The 26,038-nt window shown below is 45.1% G+C and overlaps 1 long non-coding RNA gene across 3 annotated transcripts in view; it reads left to right on the top strand.

The window, feature by feature from the left end:
- LOC150056610 (uncharacterized) overlaps positions 1–18,799 on the top strand; it is a 138,816-nt gene extending 120,017 nt beyond the window's left edge. For all 3 annotated transcript variants that reach the window (XR_016537279.1, XR_016537280.1, XR_016537278.1), the window contains one exon: positions 18,040–18,799. This is a non-coding gene — a long non-coding RNA (uncharacterized LOC150056610). The remainder of the gene's footprint in view (positions 1–18,039) is intronic.
- Positions 18,800–26,038: the final 7,239 nt, after the last annotated feature.

A 26,038-nucleotide genomic window follows, 5' to 3' on the forward strand; every position in this document is an offset into this window, starting at 1 on the left:
TAACCATAGACACAGAAAAAGCCAGAGGTAGTACTGTGGCTCAAATGGTAGACAGTGCTAGCTTTGAGAAAGCTCAAGGACAGTGGCCAGGCTCTGAGTTCAAACCCTAGGACTGGCAAAAAAAAAAAGTTTCTTACGTCAGTTCTCTTGATCAGCATCCTGTTGTCTCAGCCCTTCCTCCCAGCAGCCACGCCATGGTTCCTTTAGAGCTGTAGAACAGTTTCCCTTTTGCAGGGGATCACATCCATCACCAGACTTTCTTCTTCTCCCACTACTAGGCAGGAGTAGATGGTGACTTTTCCTTTTTTTCAGAGTCTGAAATAGGCTCCGAAGTTTGAGGTTTGCTTAGGTTCATGACCAATGCGAATGAAGTGGGTTTTTACTTGTTTTGTGCCATCTTATGTCATTCCCTTTGGGAACCAATATAAATCCTTTGTGCCACAGAATCCATCCCTGCCCAGCCTCTGGGTTTCTTTCAAGTGGGAAGGCTTGAAAATATAGTCTGACCCCAGTATTTCCCATCCTCCAGTCAGGCAACTTCCTTACAAGGAAGGATCTTCTTCCAGATGGTCAAGTTCCTTCTGAAAGTAATTTGTTTGTTTTCCCTATTAGGGCTTATTTTAGTTCTGGAAGTTACATAAGTGACACATTGTCTTACTAACCAGGTATTTAGTGTCAGTGTTGGATCCGCTTCATACAGCTGTGTCTAATGATGTTCTTTGCTTCCTTCCTTGAAATAATTGCAAGTGATTCTATCCATCAAGATGGACCTACATAGAAAAATTGCCTTGTGGAATTATTAAAATATAATTGTTTTTAACTACTCAACAATGAATTTGAAAGTAGGTTAGCAACTGTTGCCTTGATCCCTTCTTTGATGGGAAGTCGAAAAATAGAGTCATTCCTGTAAGGATGCAGGTTCTAGTGCAGAAGGAGGTGGACTCATTTCTGGCAGGATAGGATTTCAGTGCACTGTTTCATCCTCAATACCCTTTTCTCCTTTCTGATTGCTCAGACCTTCCCTTTTTTAATGTTTTAATATTTTTAATGATAATCACAATTTACATTAAACATGTTGTAATATAGGGAAATATCAACAAGTCCTGGGACTTGCCCAGCCCTGAGTTCATTGTCCTTGAGTTTTCTGAAGGCTAGCACCCTCTCACTTGAGCCACAGCATCACTACCGGCTTTTTCTGTGTATTCGGTCCTTTGGAATTGAGAGACCTTCCCTTTTAAAGTAACATTTTCCTATGGAAGATTCTGATTTGAAATGCCCCAAACAAGATGATACTCTTAGGAGTATGTCAGAACCTCAAACCAAATGCCAGCACTCTTGTATTGATTGTATCAACCAGTATCAAGAATTGGCAAATCTCTTATGATGCTAATAATTGAAGAAAGTATCAGGCTGTATACTTCTAGTTGTGATATGACACATATACCATTTTACTGGTCAGGTCCATTGTTTTGTCTGTTCTTTTTTTTTTATCTCAAAGCTGATATCTGTGTTACTGAAGATTATATGAGAAGCAACCTGTTGCTTTTTGGTTCTCATATGCATTATCGGTGATTCCATCCTGCCTTGAGCTGTCACCATGGCAGGACCTTCGATCACTATGAGAGGATAACAGAAAGAAATCGCCTTTGAGTTGGCTTCAAGTGTTGTATGGCCCCTTTTATGCTGTCTAGAGCAGTTAGCAAACCTGGGTCTCTCATGGACACATCAAACATAATATGGCCATATTTTTTTCTACTTCTGCCATAATTCCTTTCCACCTCTCGTCATCCAGGATCTGGGTATTATGTTATTCACCTTTTCTCTTCTTCACCAAGTCTTCTTGATAGCTCTCCCAAAGTAGATCCTGAATTCATTCCCTGCCTTCACACATCTAAGTGGCTTCATTATTTGCCTAAATTACTGCCAAGGCCTTTTAACTGGTTGCCTTCCATCTCCATTACCTGTACAGCTATCATCCTTTTAGACCCAGAGTGATCTTTAAAATAAGTTTGTCATATGGCTTCACTCCTTACCTGTAAGTGGCTTCCTCCTATATTTGGATGAAGTAGCCAGGGATTACAGAGGATTTCATGATCTGGGACCCAGACCTGCACCCCACAACGTTGGCATATTTCTGTTATGGGACACTTTTCTCCTTTGCTCTTGACTTCCTTGAAAGATTGCAAGGACTTTGATTTTTTTCCATATGCAAGAAAACAAGCTGTCATATTATCAGAGGCCTACTTAGGATAGCTACTGTGCTCTGAAAAATGGAGCAGGGTGTGATTTGTCCCTCCATACTGCAGAAGATCAACTCGTGGAATTCAGAGATGAACCACTATTTCTTTTTTCTTTCCTTTTTTTTTTTTTTTTCCACCCTGGAGCTTGAATTCAGAGCCTGGCCTAGGTGCTATCTCTGAGCCTCTTCATGCTGCAACTAGCACTCTTCCACTTGAGCCACAGTGCTACTTTTGGCCTTTTCTAAGTAGTTTATTGCAGATAAGAGTCTCATGGACTTTTCTGCTTGGGCTGGCCTCGAACTGTGATCCTCAGATCACCTCAGAATGGTGGTTAGGGTTATAGGCATGAGCCTCTGGCTCCTGGCTTGAACCACTATTTCCTTCCATACTTAATAACAAATGTATCACTAAATGAAATGATTATACTCCCTGCTATTCTCTAAGTAGCACCTCTACACAAATGTTTTGACCCAAAGATGTTTAAAAACCTTTTAGCTCAGGAATTTATGAATGAAACTTGGTCCTAAGCTTGCATTAGAATTGGCTGATATCTTACATGGGCCTCCTATTTTGAGGCCTATTCTAACCTTGTGCTTTCCTCCTGTATATGTGTTTATAGAGGCGGGAAAGCTCTGTTTTGGTCAGTTACATTCATCCTTTGTATGTAGATAACCTTTTCAAGATAATTAATGGAATATTAAGACTCCAGCTGGATATGTGGGGCATGATGGCCTCAAATTAAGATGATTTTTCTATGACCTTGAATTTGAAATGTTTAGGTGCCCACAAAGATGGCAATGAGAATACCAGCCAAGGACATCAGGTAAATGTGATGAGAGTTGTAGTTGAGGTAAAGAACAGTGCCATAGGAGTACAGAGATGGGCCCCTCACATATGTTGACAAGTACCAAGTCATGTGACCCTTCAAATGGGGGTCTTACTGAGTTTTCTGAGCACCAGGAGGGTTGGGAGAGACAAGGGAGCACAGTAAGCACAGTTGTAGGGAGGTGAGCAACAGCGTGGCAAGCGGAACTGCATGGAGGGTGGCTGTGAGGCCCAGTAGAGGCAGAGTGGGGGTAGAGTTGGGCTTGAATATTCAAAGCTGAGTGGGATCCAGATCTCATAGGATCTTTCTGAGATTTAACAGATTTAGACTTCGATCTGCAGGCAGTGATCACTGTAGAGTGTAGCTTATGTTAGAGATAATGGGTCAGATTTGTTTTCAGATTAGGAAGTCTATAGGCATGGACTGTGATTACACTAAGACCTACAAGAGAGGGGATCATTTCTTATCCTTCCATAAGTCTCTGTATCCATTCTTTTGCATGTGAGACTCCAAATTATGTACTTCCAAGTATAAGGCATGGCTCCAGACTGTCTACCTAGCAATCACAAATTTGTGAGACTATTGAAATTGGCTGCTGGAATTTCTGGATGGCTGGACTTGATATTCCACTGGGAGGCTGGCTGGTCCTCGCTGCTCAGCATCCCTCTGAGCCTGCACACTTGAGCTTTGAGTCCCTGCAGACCTGAGAAATACATGCTTAACAGCACTGCATCAACAAAGTCTTCGAATCTGTGGTACATTCTAAATGCTGGGTGTCTAGATGTTGAATGACCAATTCCTGTTAAATGTGGCTTTCTCATTATTGACACAATTTGGTTAGTTGTTAACCCTTTAGTTTGAAGAGTAGTGTTGTGCCTGCAGTAATTTTTTTTTTTTTAGCTAAAAAAATTTTCAGTAACTAGACTTTCAAGCAGTTTTGACCTTTCAGCCATAGCTGTTTCCTAAAAATGTTTACATCCCCCAGATCTGCATCAGTGGTGAGTTTTAAGTTTTTAGCAGATTGTTTTTTGCTGTAAGAGGAGGTGTGGGGGGATGGGTAAGTAGTAGCACCACTGCCCTGCCTGTATGAGCAATGGTTTTAGAAGCATTTATGTATGTTTGTGTTACTTGAGGCTTGAGAAAGTGGTGTGTTTAGGCAGGAACCACAGGATGTTGCAGAAATCATGAAAGAAGAGAAGGTCCGAGCTTGTGTCTGTGGGAGAGGAGGGGGTATGTTTAAGACATGTCCAGGATGGGGAGTGGTAGGACTAAACTAGTCTGATAGAAAGAGTAAGAGGAGGGGCCAGACTTCTGACCTGAGTAATATTAGTGAGAAAAATAGTCTCCCATGAGTCTGCAAGTACAAAAAGTAGTTGAGAAGACTTGGAAGTGGACAAATGTGTGGCTTGTTCTCCCTCTACAGCCAGACAGAAAAGTGGCTAACCAGGAGGCGTGGTCAGGCCCCCGGGACTGGGTTGGCAGAGCCTTAAAGGCTGGATGGTGTTGGCACTGTATGGCATTGGCAGTGGGAATCGTGATGGCCTTTTGATGAGAGCACAAAGATCAGCTGGTGGACTGGGTGAAATCTGTCTCTGGAGGTTGAGGGACTCGAAGGCGGGAATCAGGAAGGCAGGTAAGAGTGAAGACTCCACAGTGTCAGTAAACAGTGTGGACAGGTATGTGCATTCTATGCAGCCTTCAGTATTTGGGGGTGTGGGGTGATACACAGATTGGAGGACCCGTAGAGAGGGGAATGACCACCCCTGAGGGTGCTACTAAACAACAGTGACTTAATGGGGTACCGAAGGGAAGTGGACTGGAAGATGATGTGGAGAGATTGCCTTTTCTCAGGTCATTGGCTTTGCCTTCGTCAGGAATGGACCCCTGGCTGTCCTGGAACACTGTGGAGTCTGTGGATGAACTCATGGCAAGACCTAGAAATTTAGTACCTTCAGGACTTTAGAGCCTTCTTGTTCTGTTCCCTTTGCCCAACCCTCCACAATGTCTATTCAGTTTGGTAAATCAGCTTAAAGTTCAACCAAACCAACGACATTTAAAGATCTAATTTGTTAGTGACAAAGGTATTTGAACTCAAGGTTATTGTCCCATGGGGTCATTCTCCTCTTTCCCACCCCCAAATCCATTCTTAGGAGACTCAGAGAACATAGACATTGCCTTCGCCCTCTGCTGTCTCCTAGCTTACTCCATGTCAGTCCTGCTACTCTAGCTTCCCCTTGGGCCTCCTTGCTATTCCTAGAAAATTTTCAAGCTGCTGCTGCTTCATGGCTGTCACCCTCTCAGTTCCTTCCTTGGCAATCTCTTTCCCCTTGACTTTTTCCTCCCTTCTTCTCCGCCACAGTTCTCTAACCAGCAGCCTGTCTACAATATGGTCTACCATCACATGTTCTGCTCTCCCTGTTTACACAATCTTTCTTCATTGCATTTGCCCCTTGACATATAATCTAACCTCCAATTACTGCTGGAGTGGCAGGGGAATAGGAACTTGGCCCATTATTCTGTCTCTGCTTCCAGGACCAAGGTGGCCTTGAATGTGGTGAATAGCAATGACTCCCTATGTATAGTCCTAACAGTTAGTGTGTGGCATGTGATGAGCACTCTGGAAGAGAACAGGTGGATGAGCTGCGAGTGAATCTGTGCACAATTAGACCTGAGCACTTGGGAGCCACACAGCAGGCATTTTTGAGTAAGAGACTGGGTGAGAACACTTCCTGTTTCCCTCTAAGATCAACATCCCTAGGTAGGGCAAGCCCCAGTCGCTTTATTGGAAGAAGGCCCACACATTTGGCCTTTGGCGTGTATGATTGTTTTCCTTCCATAAATGTAGTCAGCCCCTCACTTCTTCCTTGGTGTGTCTGTATCATCCAGGCCTTGTAATTAACTTACGATAAAATAACTTAGGGATGAATTTTTCATTAAAAAAAAAATGCACCAGACAACTGACACTTGTGGTATCTTGGTCATTACTGAAGTTTGCAGCTAAAAACCTTCATGCTGTGATTGGATCTAGAAAGGAAGAGTCTGCTCAGGCTGTAATTGGATCTAGACAGGAAGAGACTGCTTGTCCAGGCATGGACACGGAAACAGAGTCAGGCTGACAAGTTCTGGCAGAGTTGTGTTTCCCTAGTTTTGAGGGGCCAATAGCACACCAGCCAGAGCTGCGAGGCGAGTGAGGTGCATCTTGCTTAAAGGTCACGTTTTATCCAAAGATTTATGGGAAATGACATTTAAAGACGATTAAAACAAACAAGCATATTTATCAGAGAAAAATTCACCACAGCAGGTTGTAGAGCAGGCTGCCTAGGCTTGACTTTGGCTGACCACCTACTTCCTTTGTGGTCCTAGGCCAGACACATAACGTCAGGACTCCTCCTTGCTTCTGACGCAGGGACCCGAGGACACAAAAGAGCCAGCAGCAGGAGGAGATTGTCGAGGATTAGTGAGAACCATGAAGGCTTCATCACAGTGTGTGCACACTCTGCTTAAACGGGGCCAATACTTTGATTTTGATTGCTTGACATTGTAAGATAACAGAGGAGACAAAGGAGGTTTTATTCTGAGGCTAGCTGTACCCCGACTAGGCCTCTTGAGCTGGGTGATCACTTCCTTCTATATATTGCAGATGAAAAAGTTAGAGAAGCTGTCTTTAATAAAAACGATGCACGCAGTGGACAGTCTGCACACTTTTATCAGTTCTCCTCCATACCTTGCCTTTGTCTTGAGCTGTCATAGAGTTGAGCTGTTAATAATGAGAGGATAAATTGGATTCCTTGTTGTCTTCAAGTACAAAATTGAATAGTAGATGGAATTGAGGGCACCTACAGTTTTGATTAAAGTATTGTCATTTTAAAGAATGACAGTCTCCTAGAGTTTAAAAAAAATCTAGCTATATGGGAAAGCCAATTATTTAGAAATATGAAGTTAATGTACATATTCTTTTAACAAACATGTATTGGAGACATCTAGTACTCCCTCTCTGCAGTGTGGCCCGTCATTTATTGCTGAAACTGCTAGTCTGCTTTTCTTGGTTTCTGTGGGGAGAGAGGGAAAGACAGATAGGTAAAACAGGTAAAAATTAAAAATTGTTGTCCAAGTATGATTGTTCTAAAAAAAAATGTGATTTATAGAGGTAACTTCATTGTAGGGGCCTTTTCAGGCTGGTCAGATGATAAGCTCAAGTAATTTTTTTTTTTAAGCCAACAGTCTATTCCCAAGATCTGAGAGTCAAATGACTCATGTTCTCTCTGATATGTGGAAGTTTAGATCTAAAACACAGGATTTTAGATACTCACATATAGTGAGACTAAAAGAGGTGAAAAAAGGTGGAATTTCTAAGCAATCTCTTCATAGGTATATAAAATAATAAACCTACTGAAATGAACTCCAAAGATATGAAAACAAAGGGCTTTCTTTAATTTGGTGGGGGGGGGTTTTTGATGACTATATTCTTTAGATACATTGGACATTGCTGAAAGTGAACTATGCAGCTCATGGAGATGGGTAGGAGAGAATGAGGTAACCGATGACAGATGACACTGTATGAAAGGAAATGTACTAACGATCTGACATATATAGATATAACCATTGCATATGTCACCTCAATGATAACATTAAAGTAAATTAAAAAAAAAAAGAATGGCAGTCCATAGAAGAATGTGTAACTTTTTTGAGTACTTTCATATATATTACTGCTTGTAACAGCAAGTCAGAAAAGGTAGACAAGGCTGTCAGGGAAGGAGACCACTGTGGGAAGTCTGTCTGTCTCATGTGTTGGCTGAGATTTTGCTGCTGTATCCTGCTGTTCTTCTTGCAGACTGCTTGGTCTCTCTTTGAGGTCAACAGCTCCCTCCATGGCAGTCTAGCCTGGCTGGCCCGCTACCTCTTGGCACTTCTTCACCATCCAGCTCACCCCCTTTTTGGTATTTGGAAGTTTGGACCTAGTGCTTCCACAGCTCCACAAGGCTCAGCATTTAATTAATCATTAAGCTGATGACATGTAGTCCTCACTGATAGGAGATTTTCCTACACCAGTGATTTTAAATTGTCAGTCATAATTCACCAACTGATTACGCAATTCTTTTAGGAGCTAACCTACATTTTAAAAAATGGAATAGAATACAAGAGGTCATCAGGAAACGTATTACTAAATCTTGTGTGTGTGTGTGGGGTGTGGGTGTGTGCGCACACGCGTGCGTGTGTACGTGTGTATATGCACATGTATGTGCGTGCATGTGTGTGTGCACATGTGTGTGCAACAATACAGGGCTTGAACTTAGGGCCTGGACACTGACCCTTAATATTTTTGCTCAAGACTGGTACTCTACTTTTGAACTACAGCTCCACTTTTGGCTTTTTGGTAGATAATTGAAACAGTCTCATAGATTTCCCTACTCTGGCTGGCTTCAAACCTCAATCCTCATGTCTCAGTGTCCTGAGCAGCTAGAATTACCGGTCTGAGCCACTGGCACCCAGCATTATAAATCTTTTTGTCCAGTTTATGTTGTGTGCCTGGTTCTTATCTGTTACTAGCTTAGAGGTAAAGCGTTTTTTTGTTTTTTTTTAGCATGTTTGAGGCCTTGGGTTTGATTCCTAGCACTGCAACAATACCTTGAGTTAATAAAAACAACAATAAAAAGCCATAATCTTGGACCCTTTTGCAGAGGGTCAAATTGCTTTTTTTTGGTTGCTGTTATCTTTGTGCTTTCCCTGTTTGAATTGCTTCAAGTCAACCAGCTAAAATCATAGTGACGTTTGAGGTTGCCAATTACTATGAATTTAACTGGAAAGAACCCCTGTGCTGACTAGGGTTAAAGAGCCAAGAGCCAAGTTGGTTCGGAAGCCCTCCTCCTCTTCTACACTACCTGCAGTGAGCACAGTTGGTGATCGCTGTAGGAGAGAACTTGCTGTCTCAGGCTTGGCCTTGGAAGATCCTCCTTGGCCACTGTGGTGAGAAGAAGCATGTGGAACCAGGCGGTGTTTCACCTGGGCTGCTTTTGTCTGTCTTCAGATAGCTCAGAACCAAGAGTGTTCTCACAGGCAGCCAAGGCATCGATTATAAGTTGGCACAAGAATTGTGACAGTAACCCTGAACTGAAAACGGAGAGAGATGGTTCGGTGGAAGCAGCAGAAGTGAAAATTCAGCATTTTCTGACCCCGAACTCTGGGGTTAGGATGGGGACACTGTCTTCCTCTTCATGATGCTGGCCTGAACAAACTCTGCCCTGACTCACCCTCACCTCTGCCTCCTCTCTATCTGAAGCAGTATGGCTACTGCCAGCCAGAAACCCCTTTGCTGTGAGGTGTGTGCCCCCAGCGGCAGGGGGGGCCCTGTGCTTTGAGCCAGACTTGACCGTCCTCTACTTCAACGTGAACCCCGTTTGATGGCTTCTCTCCACATTTCCAACATCTTTCTCTTCCTATCTCCGAAGCCAATGATCCTTTTCCTTTCCATACACAATTATTTTTGTTTATGAAAAAGGCATCGTTATTTCTTGACATGATGATAGCTAACGCTTACATTTACATTACATTGTATTTACTTTGTACCAGGCACTGCTCTCAGTAGCAGTTCACTAAGTATAATTATTAGCCCCACTTTTCAGGTGAGAAATCTCCAGGTACAGAAGGATTAGGTGCTTGAAGTCACAGGGCTGATAAATGGCAGAGCTGGGCTTTGAGAGAAGTGCCACCTGCTCCCTGCCTCCAGCGTCCCTGCTGCCTCTGTCCCGCACCCCTGCTGCCCTTGCTGGCCTGAGGAGCTGCCTGGGACCTCACTAGGTGGTCAAAACACCTGCACGTGGCTTCCGGCCAACCTACTCTTCCTCTTCACCATCTAAGCCTTGGATGTCACAAGAAGGGACCCCTTCTTTGTACTCATTTCTCACCAACAACTCCTGGCCCTGAATCCAGCCCAGCTCTCCCTGAAATACAGGCACACACACATCTGCACACTTCCCTTAGGGAAGCTGATGGGATCTCAAACTCAGCATGGCAAGCTCCTGTGTATCCTCCACCCTCGCCATCTCACCTCCTGGCACCTCCCACTTCCTTCCACTGATCAGGGCAAAAAGTCTTTTGATCCATTTCCTTTTCGTACTCTTTCCAGCCTATCAGTTCCTCCTTCATCTACCCACGATTACATGTATTTGTTCCTTTGATCGAGTCACTACATCTTCCCTGAATGCTTCCTTAGTGTCTTCTCTGGTCTTGGCCTCCCTTCTTGCCCTCTGCAATGAGTGATGCATATAGTTCTTGTAGATTTAAGTTAAAGCGCCATGGCCTCCATTCCTGCATCCTGCCTGCTCCCACCTTCTCACACCTGTGCTGCCTCTTTCATATCTGGGAAGCCCCACTGCCTGCCTAGTCTAACCAGGAATCTGCACAGCAGTCTCCCCATTGCCTTCCAGGCTCTGGGTCAGTGTTCTCCTGAAGCCCTCTTCCACCAATGAACATGAAGCTTGCAGTGGTGTGATCTGACATGTAGTCTGTTCATCCATCAGTGTGTCTCTTCACCCTCTGAAGGAAGACAGCATCGTCACCCAAGCAACTCTGGTGCTTGTTTCCTTCACACGGATTTCCTCTTGTCCCCGATAAGCAGTTGATACCTCCCCCTGACCCCACCCCCACAGTGTTTAAAGGGTAGGTATTTTATTCGTGATTTGCAGAGGAGTTATTGATGGTCCAAAGCTAACTTACATGGCCCTGAAATTGCCAGATACAATTGAAACCTTGACATGTGCTTAATTGTGTGATGTGCTGCCTGCCTTCTTAAGTGAGGACAACAATGAGTAACATGCAGAGTTTGCATGAGGATGAGGTGAATAATGCATAGGGAAGCATTTTGCAAACCTCAGTGTGCCAAAGTAATGTTACTTACCTAATTTATCCAGGATGCTTGCATTGCTTTTCGTGTCTATGCCATTCAGCAGCTCATCTAAAAATTTCTTTGGTGTTTTTGGATTTTTATTTAGGATTATGCCAAATGATGTGGGGTTTTTTTTCCCTATCCTTTTGCCCTGCATGTGAGGTGTGTGCATGTGTATCTGCTTCTGTCCACAGCCCCGATCTCCACACACTTCCCAGAGCTCTGTAGCCTGCTAGCAGCAGGGGACAATGGACTGGATACCTGTTTGGCTGTCACTTTTTCTGTTCATGTTCCCAGGGAAGGCACTTAAGGTACCAGCGGGTGCTTAGCAGATGTCAGGAGTTCCAACTTGTACTGTTCTCCTGGAAACTTGCCTGCCCCCCGCCCCCACTCTCTGCAGCCGACAGGAGTGAAGTGATCACGGGCCCATTATGGCTAAATACCAGGATCATAAAATGAAGTGAGCACACTTGATGAACCGCAGAGCTTCTGCTCTCCAGAGCAGATTTATGCCCCCTCGATCCCAGAGCAGCTTTTCTGGGTTCATTGCATAAAGCGTGGCACGCTTGGGCCTCTCAAATGTTTCATGTTCAGTTAATGACACAACTACAAGAAGAGATGGCAGAGCCTCCCCCACCCCCACGAAACCCTTTTCATGTACTGTTTACTTATTTGCCTTCCTGATTTTTGAAGTAGAAAGAAATGCAGCTATTGAAGCAGCACTTTAGATTGTCTTCTGAAGACAGGAGCATGATGGGGCTTTAACAGAGAGGACAGCATTGAGACTAGGCCAGCACACCATCCCCCAGACCTCCTCTACTCATTGATTGGTGGTGAGAAGTAATTGATACCCTCTTAACACACAGCTGTGGACTCCAGACCAGGTCCAACTGTTGATGGTGGGCTCTGCTCCAACAGCCTGTAATGTCCTTGACTCCCGTATTGACATGGGGGAGGGGAGCAGGAGAGTGTCACTTTGCTGGGGTCTTTAGGGGAGATTGGCTCTCATGACCATTTGAGTGGGGTACAGTGCCCTGTGTGTTTATGCAGCAGTACCTTCCAGGAACTAGAGCAGACTGCCTGCCTGTTCCAAGTGAGAAGCCTGTGTGCTACTCCTTCCGCTTCTGTGGCCACAGCTTCTGCAGCCAATGAGCTGGCCTGGCATGGACTCAGGCTCCACCCCTTAGTCCTCAGGCTTCATAGAATTGGAAGCAGCTATGTGAGTTGTAGAAGTACAGCATCTGCATCAGACCAGACACTGTAGACCTACTGCTCTAAGCCTCAGTTTCTCTGTCTGTATAGTAGGGTAAGGATCTCTGTGAGGCTTGGGTGTTTGTCAAGAACTTTTGTTGATAGCCTGACAGCTAATGAACATTCAAGAAGTAACAACTGCTGTCCTTAGTTATGGGATGAATTAGAGATTCTGTGGAGTTAATAGAGAGAATAGGTGGATTTATGAATCAGGCTAGAGTTCAAATCTTCATTGTTTTCTTAATATTTATGCATAGTTATGGGTTTTCACTGAAGTGTGAGAGTGTGAGATTGTGCTGATTCTTTAGTAGTTGTTTTTTTTTTTTTAATCTTGGGCAGATGAGCATAGTTTTCTGAATTTCAGTTTTGTGCATGTGTATGACTGATGCTGTAGTCAAAGAAAAGCAAACATAAATTAAAAAATTCCCATGCTGAAGGATATGTGGCCCCAACCCCTCCAAGCCCTGGCAACCAGTTAGAACGTTCTAGGGCTCAACAAGTTGCCATGGGTTTGGCTGGTGGGGGTGGGGTAGAGCAGGTGATGTTTCATTAGAATTCAGTAGAACTCAGGCATTTGTGAAGCTTCTGTTTCCTTAGCCAGGGAGCTAGAGGCTGGAGTGGTTGCCATAAAGCTGAAACATACAGGTGATAGCAGCTCCCATCCTGCTTGCTGGGGAAAAGCTGGGCTCAGCTGTGTGAGCTTACTCTTCTCTCGCTTTGAGGGGTGATGAGCAATGAAGTGGCCCCCGAGAGCGAAGGGAAGGACTAAGTGGGGAATGATGTCTGTTCAGTCTTTAAGAGCTAACAAATGTGGGTTTGATCTTTGGTTCTGGTCTCCTTCATGGTAAAAGCTGGGGCAGCCTGTCACTGGAGTTGGGACTGCGTTCAGTGTGAGGTACTGAGCCAGCTCAGGTTGAAAGAGGTGTTTATCATAGACAGAGTGAGCTGCCCCTTGTAGGGACTGACTGGAAAGGTAAGCATAGAGTCCATTCTGTCTCTCCATTCCCTCCTGGCTTCCCTGCCATCTTTCTCCACATCTGCGTGATTGTCCAATGTTAGTGTCTCTTTATGTCCTCTAGATTTTTAACATGGAATCCAATTGGCTCAGTTTCTTTATGAAATCATTCATTTCCAAGGCCCTGGCAGAGTTTGTATAAGCCAGCTGTGGTCCAGCTATAGAGGCCAAACCATGTGACGAGGTAGTCCCGAGGCTCCTCTGGGGTGGGGTGTGGACAGTAAGGCCAGGAGAATGTCAGCCAAGTGGATGACTGATTCCAAGTTCCCTCTTCTTCCCCCTCTCCAAGAGAATTCATGCCTGCTTTTCCTGTAGGCCTGCCTGCCTGCCTCCCAACTCCCCAGACCACACAAAGTCCTGTCATTTCAGTGAAGATATGGAAGCCTCTGCCTCTGCACCCTGCAGGCCCTCCTTACCCTCTCATTTCCCTCCTCTAGGGAAATAGGCTTATTTATGTGTCCACCCCTCGCCTACAGAGCCCTACCCCTCTTTAGCACTGGGGTTTAACCCCCGTCCCACCCCTGCCACTTTCCTAAAGCCGTCAAACAGCCTCTGGCTGCTATCTTCTTTTTTTTTTTTTTTAATTTTAAAGTCAAAAATATTTCTTTTGGCCACACAAGTCTCTTCCAGCTGAACTGCAAGCCAGCTTTCTGCCCTGTACTATTGAAAATGCTGGCCTTCTAAACATGTATCACAAGGTACCAGAATATTGAGGGGTTCATGCCAAAATGGGAACTGGCTGTGAGTTGAGCATATTTGGCTGACATTTTTTCCCCCTGTGGTAAAAGTCTCAATGAAGGGAGCAGAGTGTTCACTTACATTCTGGCACCAAGCTCCTCTCTCCATGAGTTGGTGCCATACTCTGGTGCTTTTGTGTGTGTGTGTGTGTGTGTGTGTGTGTGTGTGTGTGTGTGTGTGTGTGTGTGTGTTTCTTTCTCTCTTGCCCAGGGGCTTCTACTTGGTCTTCAGTTTGGTCATCATTGCAGCAGTGACCTTCTTGGTGTCCTTGGTCCCTATGACACTGCAGCTGTGCTTTCTCTGCCGCTGGTCTGTTGGGTCTCCTGATCCTGGCTGGCGGAGTGCCATGGTAGGGCTGAGTCCTTGCTGTGGCCATCTCACCTAGTTGAACAGTTGACAACCCTGCAGCCCAGACCTAGCTCCTGACTCGCTTTCAGCTGCTTTCTGGACGTTTTGTGGCAATGTCCCTGTGGACAGGGGTGAGCGCGTGTTGAATGTGCTTCCTGGATTCTGTTCTTCTCCCTTGCCCCTCTGCATGTCCGCTCTCATCTCCTGGGATGTATGAGCACTGGGACTTGACTTTGGCTCAGCTCTGTCTGCGGTTCCCATCCTCTCCTGTGTCTGGTTGACCCCAGAGATGCGTTGGCTCAGTAGAAGAGGATTCAGTCCTCTAGACCATTGCCCATTTAGTGACCCGTCTGGGATTCCAGATTTGACTCACTTTTCATGCCTCCTGTCCTTGCTGGGCCTGCTTGAGCCCTTCTGGAAGCCTGCCAGCCACACCTCCAGTCAAGAGCTCCATCTTCCTCTCCACCATACCGCCCTGCCCAGGCCACTACCCAATCCTCGAGAAGTGCTGCAGCCGCCATTTACTCCCCAGGGTTTATGCCCCACTGGCCAGTCAGGGGACCTCCCTGGTCAAGCCTGCTGCAGATCACCTTAGGATCTTCCCCTCCCTCCACCTTCCTCCCCCTCTCTTTTCTCTTCTTCTCTCTCCCTTTTCCCTCTTCCCCCCTCCTCCCTCTCTCTCCTCTCTCTCCAGTGAACTAGTCCCTCCAGTCTCAGGCTCCTCTGCTCCTCCCAGATGCCTTTCCCAGCTCTGTCCTTGTGGACTCTCTCCTTCCAGTTACCCTCTGTAATCATCTCAGAATGGCTCTCCCAACTGCTCTCTGTTGGTCAGGTGAGCAAGAGCAGAAATGCCGCCTACCACCACCCACTGAAGAATGAAAAAGTCTGTTTTTTTTTCAGACCTGAAATAGACTTGCACCATCCCCAGCAAGGCAAAGAACCCCCCCCCCCCACACACACACCTCACAGGAAGGAACTGCTGTCTACAAACAAATGCGCAGAGCAGAGGGCTCCCATCATGGCTGCCTCTTAATGTCAGCTGTGCACGTGGGAGGATGTGGGCAGCAGCTAAAGGAGTGGGATGCAGTCAGGCCCGGCTGTGAGCCAGAGCAGCTGAAGAGCTTATTAACGCTGGCTTAGCACCCTGTCTGGCCTTTGGTGCCTGCCAGCCCATGAGGACTTGGTGAGAGACCATTCCCTCCACAGAGACTGCTGTGAGTCAGAGTGCTGCTGCTGGCTTTTTTTTTTTTTTCCTTCTTTTAATGAGGCCATGGCAAGGAGAGAATGGACTGTGGATCCTGTGCCTTGCTCTGTTGGAAGCACTGGGCACCGTTTACAGACTGGGTGACAGGTTTGGTTCTTGGTTCCCCTGCTGCTGCCATGGCACTGCTAAGGCCTGGGGTCAGGTCCTCTCACGAGGGTCTTATGAGGACAGGTACTACCTGTGTGACCCTTACACCTTCAGTAACTGGCTCACTGTAAAGAGAAGAGGCTTATTTGAATGAACGGTTTTGGAAGTTTCAGGCCACTGTGTGGGGGCCAGAGAACCGCCCCCACCCCCCAGGCCTCTCAGATGGGAGGCACGCATTGTGGTAGGAACACGGGAAAGCAACTTTGGTCACCTCAGCAAAACAGCAGGCAGAGGAAATGGAGGGCTGGGCTCCCAGGATCCTCTGTCAGAGCCCGCATGCCCACCAGAGACCTACATACCTCCCGTTCTAGCCCCCTCTTAAAAAACCCACACCTCCCACAGCACCATGAACTGGGGATTGGCCTTTATTTCTAGCTTGTTGATGAGAATTATATATTTGCTCATATGGGGTTGCTTTGAACTTTAATATTTGCTTCTGGCTGTCATTGCATAATCCCAGCACATTTACACTAGTCATCTCACACTGTGGCGGACTCCACTGACTGCTCAGGATTCATGTAAGACCAGAGGAGCGGCAAGAGACGAGGATCCCTTATAAGAAAGCAGGAGGCTTGGGCTGGGAGTTTGGCCTAGTGGTTAAAGTGCTTGCCTAGCATGCATGAAGACCCGGGTTCGATTCCTTGGTACCACATACATAGAAAAAAGCCGGAAGTGGCGCTGAGGCTCAAGTGGTAGAGCTCTAGCCTTGAGAAAGTCCAAGGACAGTGCTCAGGCCCTGAGCTCAAGCCCAGGACTGGCAAAAAAAAAAAAAAAGCAGGAGGCTACCGAGATCTTTCCTGACTTGGGATCTGTATTTTGCTACCTAATCTGGTCACTCAAGTGTACATGTCACTTCTCATGTCCAGGGACAACACTGAACACAGTGTCTGGTGTAAAAATGTCTTTGTTGGTGTTGGTATACAGTGCTCTGTTGCTTTTTAACTCCATACCCTGTCTCAGGATGTTACAATGGACACATGTCTATCTTAGCTCTGCCCATCCAACCCCCAATCCTGTGCATCTGATGAACACCCTACCTGCTATGGGTTAGAAAGAAGCTCTGGGCCTACCGGACCCAGGCATGGATAGCACTAGAAGCTGGTGATGCCGAAGAGCCAGGTGGTAGAGCTGTGTGTCTCCTGGAGCAGGCCTGGTGGCCTGGCCAGTGGGGGTGACTCGGACTGAGACTCCCATCCCCCAGAAGCTGCGCTTGACTGCACAACATCCTTTATCCTGTCTGTCTTCTGGATTTTCTGGTAACACTTGGAAGATGTGAAAGGCTTTAAGTAAACTTTTCAATTTAAGTCTATTTTTGTTGTCTAAAACTAAGATGCAAACTTTTATAAAGCTAGTGCTCTATGGTGATTATTGAAAAGTTCTATACATTCTCTAGACCTCTGTCTGAGTACTTCCATAGGCCACAGAATGGATGAGAGAGAATCCCATTAAATAGGTGTTGCTGAGCCCGAGATTTTAGGCCAAGGCTCCATGTCTTGAATTTTTACATGTCTTGCTGGCCACAGCCTCAGCACACCAAATAGAGACCAGGAATCATGGTGAGCAGAGAAAGGAGACTGATTCCACTGCGGGAACAGGCGAGGCAGTGTTTCAGCCCATTTTGAGCCATCTTTGAGGGTACAGGTATGAGAGGTTTAAACAGATGAAGAATTAGAGCAGGTGGTGAGGGGATTGCATCAACAGCTACAGATACGTTCCCTCTCAGTCCTTGTGTGGAGAGGAGTTCTAGAGAATTCCTTACTGCTGTCACGATAAGCCGTTGTCACTCCGGATGATTTTGCTGTTTGCTTTTTGGACTGGTACTTTGCTCTCTCACAGATTATCTAGAAGTTTTGTCCTTTCTGGATTAGAAGGTGATTGCAAGTGATGGTAGAAAGAACAGCTCAGCACAATGGACATGGATATAGAATGGAGGCAGAGATGCCCAGCTGTTCTTCTGTTCTTAGTTAAAGTTGTGGGTGCAAGTCGGTAGCGAGAGCAACTTTAAGTACCTATTACAGTGGGACCCTGGGCCCTGTCCATATGCCCGCAGCCCATCATGAACCCTGCAGCAAGAGCTGCTTCGAGAACAGAAGCAGCCTCAGGTCTTTGAGTAACAGCCGCACGTACACGGGCTCTGGATGAAGGGTGAGTTAATGAGTTACTGCTCTTGGGCCTAATGCAATCCCTCCTGTTCTCAGTCTTATAAGTCGCATATACATATGTGGCTTTACATCTCTGCACATATACATATGCCTTTTTATTTTGTGACTGTTTTCTTCTTCATGCTTTTACCGCATTTGTTCATAATCACGATTCTTCTTCTTCCAGGAGTTTCCCTGCTTTGACCGAGAACCGTGTGGCGCTTGCTCCAAGCAAGCCTTGGCCTCCAGGAAAGATGCGGCAGCTCAAAGGCAAGCCCAAGAAGGAGACATCCAAAGACAAGAAAGAGCGGAAGCAGGCCATGCAGGAGGCCCGGCAGCAGATTACCACAGTGGTCTTGCCCACGCTGGCTGTGGTCGTGCTTCTGATTGTGGTGTTCGTCTACGTGGCCACACGCCCTGCCATCACTGAGTGAGCGCCGTGCAGCATGGACTCTGTGGGTGGGGGTAGGGGGGAAGCAAAGGAAAATGGCTTTCATACACAGAGATGTTCATGATGCAGAGCTCCAAGCAGGGGCGCCCTGTCTTCTCCAGTCTTTGACTTGATTAAAATGTCTCCACTTTTCTTGGGAGGGAAGAGGGAACGTTTTATAAGTGAATGTGCCATACGCCTATGGTCCACTTCATGTGCCTTTCAGACATCAGAGCAGAGTGTGTGTGTGTGTGTGTGTGTGTGTGTGTGTGTGTGTGTTTCTCTCTCCTAAAATCGACTTGTAGCCCCCCCCCCCCCCGGGGAGAAGAGGTCTCTCTAGGTCATGAAGCAGCTGGAATCAGTACTCACCCCGTCCCCATTGTTCCGAACATTACACGTTTCAACATGTGTTCACAACCTCCAAAGTGACTATTTCCGCTCTATGCTTCATGTGATTTGAAATATGTTGACTCAAAGTGAAATATTTATTTTTTGAATAAAGGAGATAATAGCCTTACACTGGTTGTTGGTCTGTTCTTGCTAGAGGTACTGACTGATTGGCAGGCTATGGGTCCCTTTCTGAGGCAGTGCCCCTCTTTTCACACTACCCTCCCCGAGTCCAGCACTTCAAGGAAGTGATAGGTTTTGACTGGATCCTTTTAAGATGGAGGAGAGAATCTTGAGAAGGTCAGAAAGGGAGCCTTCATTGACTAGTTTTAGCAAAGGGAGATTTCTGATGTGAGTTGCAAGTGTGGTCATACTCAAAACTCACAGGGATCCTGGCAGTAAAGGTCAGGCTTGCTTTTGTCCTTCTCTGAAAACATGCAAACTGCTGGCATTCCAAATGAATTTTCAACACAAATTGCCTTGCTGGGTGGGACTGCCTCATTTTATTCTAGCCATAGGGTTCCCAGGGCCTAGTCCCTGATAGATTGAGCTCTTTGGAAGTTGCATTGGTGATGCCTGTTTGTGAGGATGACTCTTTGCATATAGACACACAAACCCCTGGGGGTACTGTGACTGCACAACAGCTCACTGACAACATGGGCTGTTACTAAAGTTTGGCACACCTGGAGTGAATCTCAAACGATCTCTAGTGGATGCTGGAAGACCTCAGATTGGGCAGTTATAAGTGCCAAAGGCCTGTAAAGAGACTTACTAAAATAGTTATCTAATTTAGGTGCCCTTAGCATAAAGTCCCCCTTAGGGTTTCTGTCTCCTCCTCCACCTGTGTGTGTGCCAGTTCTGGGACTTGAATTCGGGCTCTGTGTGCTGTCCCTCAGTTTTTTGCTGGTTAATTGAAGACAAGAATCTTACAGATTTTCCTGCCTGGACTGGCTTTCAAACTAGAATTCTCATAGCTCAGTCTCCTCAGTAGCTAACAGGCATGAGCCACTGGTACCGGCTTCTCCCTTCCTTTGAATCTCTGTGCTTAATAGTCTGGGAAAGCCTGGGAGCCACTGTGAAGAGCCTGCTGTTTGAAGGAAAGCTTCAGTAGCCACACGTGGCCATCCCTTCCAACAAGCGTGGATGTATGAGGACCAAACAGGGAGAAAGGGCCCATCCTCACAGCTATGTTTTGTAGTTGCTTATTCTATTCTGAATTGTGGTTACCTAACCAACTCACCAAACATCAGTTTCTCTTCAAATAGAAAATGCGATTTTCTGGCAAACCTGAGTTTGCATGCAGATTTTGCTGCCAGAATGGGGAGTCCACTTTCTCTTGAGCTTCCTTGTCGGGTGGCTGGGAGGCCTGTGTTCAAATAGTGCATTTGTAAAACCCAGTCTAGTATCTAGGTTTGTGGCTCCAAAAATAATCATGGGTGGGTGCTGTCCCAGGCAGTTTTACAAAGGAAACGGAGCTGATGCATGCTGGGAAACTTACCCATATTACACAGCAAACCTGGGTTGGTTTGATTCTTCAGCTTTGGTTGTGGGAGATTTCAAACATACACAAAAATAGTGTGCCTGTGTACTCATTGGTCAGTGTTAACACTCAGGGCCATGCCCCCTTCTCACACACCCCTCCATGCACAAATGTAAAGGATGACTTGAGGTGACACTGGAGAAACCCTGCACAGACTTAGCTTGAGGCATGGTTAAATTCAGTTGCTTTTCAATAAATTGTTTTCCTCATTCTCCTGGTCTGAAGAAGAGAGTGTCTCCTATGTTTGAATAACAGTCACAATCAACAACCTTAGGTACCATCTTTAAAAATATTCACCTTCCCTGCTGGGTATCTGCATAATCAGGGCATTCCTTGGTAAAAGAGGAACCAGTGCTGGGGGTCTCCTGCTTGTGATCTGAGCTACTTAGGAGGTTGGAATTGTGGCTCAAAGCCAGCTTAGGCAGAAAAGTCTGTGAGACGCTTATCTCCAATTAACCACCAAAAAGCCAGAAGTGGAGGTGTAGCTCAAGCGGTAGGTAGAGTGCCAGCCTTGAGCAAAAGAGCAAACAAAAGCAAGAGGTCTTGAGTTCAAACCTTAGTATTAGCGCACTCAAACTATTTGTGTTTTTTCAGAGATTTTGTGTATGATGTAAGAGGAGCATGAGTTTTTGGAAGTCAAGACATTTATGCCTCCAGTCAATGCTTTTGGAGCTCATAACCTCCGCTCACACTATTCCATATAGATCAAATCTGGGTCATTTTTCTGTCTATACCAGAGCATCTAGAGGACTTGACAGGCATAACTGAAATAGGAAGACATCGCATCGTGCCTAATACATTGTAGATGCTCAATAAATGGTGACCCCCCCCTCCTTGTCAAGGTGTTTGAAGTTTTACAGAGCATAAACAGAAGCCTACTTTCCAAGGCTTCTCGTGGCTTCTTAAACAGTAATACCACGTAGTGGATCTTTTAGGTGCCTTTGAGTGTTATTTTCATCACTGTTTTCCTCTTGTTCTTTGGAGGCCTAGGGGATTTGAACAGGATTTTCACAAAGCAATTACGAGACAGGCTGCTGAAGGCAAGCTGAAAATGGGCTTTGAAAGTTACCACAGCCTTGATGTGAGCCACCTCCTGGTGGGTGCAAGATGCCAATTTACTGCAGACTTGCTGAGCAACTGTAGCAATTCTTAGGGTAAATAGCACTGTCATGTGGGAGTGTTTGGTAGTGATTTGAGACACCGGATTCCAAATGAGTCCCAGTTATTCAGTGCATCCCAGGCAAAGCAAAATGATTTGTTAGAGATTTTATAGAAAGTCACATGGGGTGTCTGCAGTAGGACCTAGGACCCTTACATTTCAGAGATTTCATTGTTGTGCTCCACATTTCTTGAAGAGCAGATGCATGTTAGAATTGTTGGCCCTGGCTTAAAGATGTCATTTGACTTCCTTCCGTCCTTCCTTCCTTCCTTCCTTCCTTCCTTCCTTCCTTCCTTCCTTCCTTCCTTCCTTCCTTTCCTATCTTCCTCCCTTTCTTTTTCTTTCTCTACCTTTCTGTGACAGTACTGGGGCTTCAACTCAGGGATTAGTATTCCTTTTTCTTTCTTTTTTTCTTTTTGCTAGCCCTGGGTGTTGAACTCAAGGCCTGAGCACTATCCTTGGGCTTTCTAGTGCTCTACCACTTGAGCCACAGCACTTCTTCCAACTGGTTTGTGGTATGGAGGAATGGAACCCAGAGCTTCATGCATGCTAGGCAGGAATTGTACCACTGGGATTCTTGTCTCTTTTTTCCTCAAGGCTGGTGTTCTACCACTCAAGCCATACTTCTAATTGTGGCATTTTGCTGCTTAATGGAGAGAAGAGTCTCATGAACCTTCCCACCGAGGCTGGCTTTGAACTACCATCCTTAGATCTCAGCCTCCTGAGTAGCTAGGAATACAGGCTTATCAGCACTTGGTTGATGTAGATTTTCATTCCTAAAGTATGTGTGTGCATTTGCGTATTCTCTAGACAAGCAAAACCTTGGAGATCCATAAGTGTAGTGAGTGGGGGTATGAAACAATGCGAAGAATTCAGATTGAGTTCGCATCTCTGGGTGAGATTAGCCAGGCCAAGCAGTATGTTGGACCATGATTCTTATAAGAGCTCTGGCATCCTGATGCATTTGTGAACACAGAGTTAACAAAGTCTCTCCATGAGTGAATGGCTTGTTTACAACTCAGAGGACAGAAGGCATCCAGATCCTACCCATCCTACTCTTCTGTGTGATCTCCCCCTTGCATTTGCTGTTGGTCCAGTTGTGGGTCTGAATCTGAGAAGGCAAAGCTCGGCTTGATTAGAGGTCCTGCTCTAATTTCTACCTGATCAGTGCAAAGCCAGAGAAGCTTGCAACCTTCTTTCCTTCCTATATCTTTCATGGGGAGCAGCAAGGAAATCTGCAGCCAGATTGCTGTGGATTGCAGGTGCTATCAATGGCCCTGGGCTACTAAGAAGAGCAAACAAATGATTTGTCTTTCTTTCTTTTCTCAAAGGATCCCATACCATTCTCTACTTGCTAGAAGGGAAAATAAGGAAGTCCTTGGAAATTAGATTTCTTTGGAGATGTCTACCACTATGTATACATCCAGTCATGCCTACAGGGATGCCCTGAAAATGTTTTGTTTTCATGTCCTCTGTCTCTAGGAAAGATGCAGTCTACTTCTGTGTTCTCTGTAGTATTTAAACGGTTGTTTAAACTTTAGCCTGAGGTATAGAGCTTTCAGATCAAGGATTTTTTTTTTTCTCCTTTGTCGGTTGTGGGGCTTGAACTCTGGGCCTGGGTGCTGTCCCTGAGCTCTTTTGCTTAAGATTAGTATTCTACCACTTGGAGCCACAGTGCCACTTCTGGTTTTCCCATGGTTCATTGGAGATAAGAGACTCATGGATTTTGGTTCCCAGGCTGGCTTTGAATTGCAAGCCTCAGATCTCAGCCTCCTGAGTAGCTAGGATTACAGGCATGAGCCACCAGTGCCCGGCTCAGATCAAGGAATTTTATGGACAGCTTCTAAATCCTCCTGAATCTCTCCACTGGAATTGGGGGGAGGTCTGTCTTATCAGAGCACTTGTGAGTTCTTGGTTGGTCTCAGGCACATTATCCAACCCTCGTATTTCTATGGGTCTTTCATTACTGTCCACAGCAAATGTCTCTGGCTTTGCTGAATTTTTTTTTTGGGGTGGGGAATATGGCAGTGGGCTCTATAAGCTTTCTGTATTTGCATGTTCATGTCTTTCCTGAGATCAGGGACATTTTCTCCTGTCATTTGAATAGGTGTTCTATGCCTCTAACTTTTAGTTCTTCTCTTTTCAGATATGCAGATTAAATGGATGTTTGATCTTTTAATGGTGTTCTAAAGATCTAGTCTATTATATTTTTAAACACATTTCTGAATATGGTTTTTAAAAAATTATTTTTTTATTGTAAGGGTTATGTCAGAGGGGTTCCATTGCATAAGGAAGATAATGAGTACATTTCTTGTGGGATGTTGTTAACCCCTACCTTGTTTTCTCTCACTTTCCCTCCTCCCTGGCTTCCCTTCCCACCCCCTGCCCCTCAAGCTGTAAAGTTCATTTCCAACATATTGTCTTGCGAGTATCACTGTTTCTTTATCCTTTGTCTTGCCATTTTGTTACTCCCCTTCCCTTCTCCCAATCAGATAAATATATCTACAAGACATAAGGTACCAAAATAAAAAACAGTGACGATAGGGGATAATCTAAAGGAAAAAAGAGAGAAAAAAGAAATAACTTCACACAATGCATTAAAAAACAAAGAAAGAAAAAACTCTCTGGTTTGGAGTTCACTTTTGAATACAAACTGATTCAACCACTCTGGAAGGCAGTATGGAGGTTCCTCAAAAGATTTAACATAGAGCTCCCCTATAATTCAGCAATCCCACTCCTGGGCATCTACCCAAACAATCACAAGGCCACACCAAAGCTACCGGCACAAGTTTGTTCATTGCATTATTTACCATAGCTAAGATATGAAACCAACCCAGATGCCCCTCAGTAGATGAATGGATAAGATGTGGCGTACATACACAATGCAATTCTATGCTTCCATCAGGAAGAATGACATCACCCCATTTGTAAGGAAATGGAAAGACTTGGAGGAAAAATCATATTAAGTGAAGTAAACCAGACCCAAAGAAACAGGCTTCTTGGCTTCCCCCATTTGTAATCATTAGTATATTTCTAGGATTCCCCTAGCAGAGGATCACAATAGCGCAATAGCTATGTACATAGGACCATATAAAATAATGCTAATCAAAATGGCTTTGCTGAATTTCAGTTGGGTTGCCTGTATTATCTCCCTGGCTGCCTGTCAGTTCTTTGGAAATGAGCCAGGCTTTTGAAAAAGCTTTTAATCCCTTGAATTGTTGAGTAACAAGGAATAGAAAGCTGAGGGAATGTTTCAATGCTCAGTAATGCCAGGACTAAGCCTCTCCTCTCCTGAACATTTACTTCCTACAGCTTTCATAAAAGTTGTCTGTCTTTGAACTCTCCCAGGAAAGAAACTTTTCTCCTGTGTTTAAATATTCCTTTTCCTATGCAAACAAAGTACAAGCTCAGAGATTTCAGGAAGTTTATGAAGTCTCATGGGAGTTGCCCTGCCTGTCAAGGTACCAAGTATTTTAGAATGGAGTAGGTGAAGAAAGCCCACTATGAACTCCTTTTTAAATTTTTAAAAATTAGTAGTAGTAGCAGTAGTAATAGTAATAGTAATATTATTTTGCAGTCCTGGGGCTTGAACTCTGGGCCTGAGCCCTGTCCTTGTGCTTTCTCAAGGCTAGTACTCTACCACTTGAGCTACAGCACCACTTCCTGCTTTTTCTGTGTATGTGGTCCTGCATGCTACGCAAGCACTCTACCACTAGGCCACACTCCTGGCCCCATATGAACTCCTTTTGCGAACTCCTTTATCTTGGAATATTTCTGCTTTCAGCTAAATTGCTGGTCCTGAAAGTCCTTCCATCCAATCCCATTCTCCTGGACTCTACAGAAAACACTGAACTGCCAACCTCACATAGTCCTCTGTGATGAGATGACATATTTAAGATAAAAGTACACAAATAAGGGGCTGGGAGTAGAGTGCTTGCCTAGCATGCACAAAGACCCAGGTTCAGTTCCTTGGTACCATATACATAGAAAAGCTAGAAGTGGTGTTATGGCTCACGTGGTGAGGAAAGCCCAAGGACAGTGCTCAGTCCCTGAGTTCAGTCCCCAGACTGGCACACAAAAAAGTATACAAATAATCACAAATAAAACAGAAGACAGGGAAAATATAAATAAAACACATGGTAACAGTTTCAGCATCAGTGAAACAAACTGCGTCTGAGAGACAAAGTATGATATACGTTAGTAATATAATTTAAAAAAATTATGTTGGGTGCTGGTGTCTCATACATGGTAATCCTAGCTAGTCAGGAGGCTGAGATCTTAAGATCACAGTTTGAAGCCAGCCTGGGCAGGAAAGTCCACGAGACTTATATCTCCTCCAATTAACCACAGACAAGCCGTAAGTAGAGCTGTAGCTCAAGTGGTAGAGTACTAGCCTTGAGTAAAAAAGGGGCAGTTCAAATGTCCTGTACCAATACAAAAGAAAAAATGATGGGTAATCTCAGCTATATACATGGTTAGTGTTGCTTCATGCTATTTAAGCAAGTGACTATTGATAGAGCTGTGGGAAGAAACATGTTAAATTTTTTCAGAATGTCTAAGATACACCCTTCATAGGTTGGTAGATCAAGTAAGAACCTCAGTGTAGATTTGAATAGTAAAATAGTAACTTTGATCTGGTAGGTAAATATACATTTGTTCATTTAACAGAG

Source organism: Megascapheus bottae, chromosome 12 (genome assembly GCF_031878675.1).
Source record: "Megascapheus bottae isolate mThoBot1 chromosome 12, mThoBot2.hap1, whole genome shotgun sequence".
NCBI classification, from domain to species: domain Eukaryota; kingdom Metazoa; phylum Chordata; class Mammalia; order Rodentia; family Geomyidae; genus Megascapheus; species Megascapheus bottae.